The sequence below is a fragment of the Egretta garzetta genome, unplaced genomic scaffold (assembly GCF_000687185.1).
Source record: "Egretta garzetta isolate BGI_Z169 unplaced genomic scaffold, ASM68718v1 scaffold69, whole genome shotgun sequence".
In the NCBI taxonomy this organism is placed as follows: domain Eukaryota; kingdom Metazoa; phylum Chordata; class Aves; order Pelecaniformes; family Ardeidae; genus Egretta; species Egretta garzetta.
Window position 1 is genome coordinate 864619 of NW_009260790.1, and position 4405 is coordinate 869023.

Sequence of the window (4405 nt, forward strand, 5' to 3'; positions counted from 1 at the left end):
CTCTTTCCAACCTGCTCATGACTCCTATCACTGATGAAACTCTACCACTTAAGAAACAGCAGCAAGACAGCAAAACACAAACTCGCCCCAAATGGAGACATCCCTCCTTAGTACACTCTACCCACCCACAGTGGCTGGGATCCTGAGCATGTCTAGTTCTGTCCTGGCTTAATCTCTTCCCTTAAATTACGGAAACTCACTCCATCTAGGAGCCACTGGCTTCTAGCTTCCATCCTGAAAAAGTAAAGGTGAGTCAATGATCAACAAAAAAATTAAAAAAGAGAAAAAGGCTAGTAAGTGGGGCGCACCTGTCTGCAAGGAACAGGAAAAATACACCCACCCACCCCCCCAAAAAAAAACCTCTAGGAAAACAAAATGCACCAACATCTTTTTATTTTGTTTTTTTCGGTAATTATACTAAAGATGAAAAACTCATAATAAACATCTCCCAGTCCCCACCTGCTAACAGTAATTATAATAGACTCAACAATAAATGGTAAAGCAGAGCAGTGCTGCATCTCGGGAATTCTCTAGGGTATGTGGATTAGCTCGGAAAGCCTGAATGATTAAAATACACTAATTAAAATTTTGTGTTCCTTGGTAACTCGTCTGCCTGGGCCCCTGGTGTTGGCAAAATGGGAATTAACGTGACAAAAGCAACACAGAGGGTTTTTGTTTTAAATAAAGAAGGGGGGGGAGATCTATATAAACAAGTTCTCTCTGCGCACACACACAAATTCAGAGGGACACAAACTCTTAGGGAAGGACTGAGGCACGTTGCTGGTGTTTAGGATGAAAGCTTTCCCTCATTACCTAGTTTCTCCCCAAACCATCAAGGAGGAAAGGTTGGGAGAGAGGAAGGGAGAAGACAGAAAGCGCTGGCTTAAGACGAACAGGGTCATGCGCGACCAGGAGCCCGGCTCTTTTAAAACAATTAGAGAAATAAACACACCAAGAGGTGGAGAGGCTCGCACAGGGAAACCCCAGCACAGGACACTCTTCCGCTCCGTCTCCCTCACACACATTCCTCCACGGACTCGTCTGCCCTGCTCTTTACCAAAGAAAACAGGACTTTGGGATAACACACCAGAGCTTCTACCCCACTGCAGATACACAAAAGAAATTGAACACTTTTGGGTTGCCCTTAGCAACCTAATTGCATCAGTACATTGCACACAGGAGCCAAAGTAACTGAATTTTGATGAAAAGACGGCGGTAATTTACGGCATCACGAAATTAGTTGTCATAGCGACGGGTTAATTACATCTCAAATTAACAATGCAAGTGTGGTGAAATTAAATATAAATCATATTTTCTGCATAAATTATAGGGGTTGATTAGACCGGGGCTCGGGGAGAGGGAAAGGTTGAGCCGCCATGGGCCTACGCAGCTTTCTGAGCCGACGAGAGAGTCTCCTGGAAACACCGGGAGGAAGACGGAGTAGGGGGGGAATGAAAAAGTGTCAAAGAAAAAAACGCACTGCCTTGCTGCTCATCTTCTGTGGGGTTTTCTTTGGCTTTTTAATTGCCATCTGAACTCTCCCTCAGTTTCCCCTGGTGGCTTTTGGGGGAAGCAGGGAGAGGAGCCAGGCCCACACGCTGCAAGGTGCTGCAGCTCCCTGTCCTGCTCCAGCACAGCAGCTCTGAACCAGGAGAAGCTGAGCTGAGTAGTGCGTGGGCTGCCTGCCCTCAGCACCTCCCTGGCCTCTTCATGGGACAAAACGAGGGGCCAGCTCACATGAGAACTGCTTGTGATCTTTGCACCCAGGAAAGCAGCCTTGAGGCCAGCCCAGCTCCCTTGGTGCAGGTCACCACATGCCATCTTACACCTCTGGAGTCACACACTGCAGCTGTCCGGGCTCTAACACATCCCTAACCTCAAATTTCTTGCCTGGTTCACAGCAACAGCATGAAATGTGGCCTGCCAAACTGAGGAAATTCATTCTTGGCAGAGTCTCTGGCTGGAGGAGTGGCACCAACTGACCTGACACAGGACAGGGAGAGGAAGACGATCTCTGATGGGCTCTCACCTGCAGTTTCTTCTTTCACCCTGAAAAGCAGGTCAAACCAGGTGCTGAAATCAGAAGCTGAAGGGAGCAAGAAAAAGCGTGCAACGCTGCTAAGAAATAACAGCAGGTAAACGGAGAGCATTAGTGCCCAGCCGCAGTTTAGACTTCTCAAAACAGCACTTTGCCAAATACATACAGAGCAAAGCCCCACTTGTGCCTGGATACCAGCCCCACGCCCTGCCAGCATGGGACTCATGCATGGCACAGGCAGGAGGCAGCAGCTCTGCTCTGGGGCAGTGGGACGACGGGTACAGGGAAGACTGCAGTAAAGCTGGGAGTGGGTCGCCAGCTGCACCACCAAGGAGCTGCGTGGTTGCTCTATTAAACTCTTGGTGACCCTCAGCGAACGCAGAGCATTGCCACTCACAATGGGACACAGCTAACGACAAACAACAACTAAAGAAAAAAAAAAAGAGGCAAAAAAACCCCCGGCCCCGGCCTGCCCTGCACAGCCCAGCAGCCCCTGGGATCTGGGTGCTTGCAGGAGCTCCAGACGCTCCTCCTGAGGCTGGTCTCCCCTTGGCTTCCTAGGGGCTCACAGCCTGAACCACTCAGTCCACTGCAGGGACGTAAAATGATTTTGCAGTCTGGCTGCCAACCAGCCCTGCCCCAAGCAGGGGATGGTGTTAAAGAGCCAGGCATCGCTCTCCTCTCAGGCCCTGGCTTCTGTTTCCAGGCTGGGTGATGATGGGCACCATGAAGCTCTGCATAGGGCCCAAGTGCTGCATCCAGCCAGCCCCTACCAGCTGCAGCACAACACTGGGGAGGGGAGGGGACGTGGTAAGTGTCCATTCCAGGAAGGGGGGGACATATCTGTTGGGAAAGGATGCACAAGAGCCCACCCCTCAAGCATGGTCCTCTGCTTCCTGCCTCTCTCAGCAGAGTGAGGAAAACCTCAGGAGAAAGTCTGCAAAGGGCAGACAGGGCATACCTGCAGCACAGACAGACAAGGATTAACGTCGGAAGGAGCTGGGTGAGCTGCCCTCCCAGCTCTGTGCACCAACAAGGCCTCCCCCAGCCCTGCAGGACTCGCTGCAGTCCCCAGCACAAAGGGAGATTCCCATGTTTAACCCCTCAGACATCCACTATTCCTGAAGAAAAAGCATCCAGGAACCCTTCTTGCTGTGCCACTCTTGCAGAACTCAGTGACAAACCTCTCAAAGGCTACTCTCAGCCCAAAACCTTACACTTCAGGTTTGTCTTCCCACCCCAGTCCCTCTACCTATGCCTGTAACAACCCTCCTGCCAGCTGCAGCCACAGGAGTGACTGGAGGTGTAAGGCTCTTTGGGGACTTCCCTAAAATAACAGTTCCCTCACACTTTAAAAATGTTTTTTACTTAGCCTGCATCTGCCCAGACTCCTTTACCTTCACACAGGCCGGCTGCTCGTGGTAAAACACCACTTCGCCACCTCCCAGGTACCCTCTCAGCTACCAGCTAGTCACCTCTGCTGCCGTACTGCCCACAGAACTTGCAGGCAGCACCGGCAGCACTCAGATGAAATACTGAGATTCTCACAAAATCCTGCCACATTTCATCTGGGCCCGGGCTGAGGAATTTCTCAAGTGGGGGAATTTGGGGTTTGGCTTTTTTTAGAGGCAAAGGAGGGAGAGCATATGAAAGAAAGGAAGGAAAAAGCCTAAAAGTAAAAAGCCCTCTGGTCCTGGCAGCCAGCATGATCGATGGTGGTGGATTTGCATGTACATTTCATTAATTTTTCAGCATGCATTTTATTTATCTATGCGCCATACATCTGCTGAAGTTTATATACTTGATAATATATAAATATAGACACACAGCAATCAATACGACATCCGCTTCGCAGAAGCTTCCATTAGCCCCCCACACCCCCCTCCCTTCCCTTCCTCATTTCCACAACCTGCTGCCTGGGCACCTTGTGCTGTTCAATCGGTTTCCGATTTTCATTAGCGGTGGAGCGCCGGCTCCCCCGTCCCCCAGCCCTCCCCGCACCGATCCCATTCACCTCCACGTGGGCCGGGGAACCGCACCCGCGGCCAACAGGCGCCTGCACCGTTGTGGGGAGCCTCTCCCCGCTTGCCCTCCCCTTTCTGTGTCAATAGGCTTCCCGAGCCGCAAGCACTGGGATGCTGGGGCTGCCCAGCACAAGCAAAACTGCCTCAAGCCTAAAGGACACCCCAGAGCGCTCTCAGCTATCCCATTCCTTCCAACGGCTGAGTGGGTTTTTTTCTGCCCAAGGGTCCCGGTGAGAAGCGATGGGAGCGGCAGTGGGGTCAGAGCAGAGCCCCACCTGGGTCAGGGACACTCCTGTCTACTCTCACGCAGCCTTCTCCTTCCCTCCCCCAAACACAAGTAAGC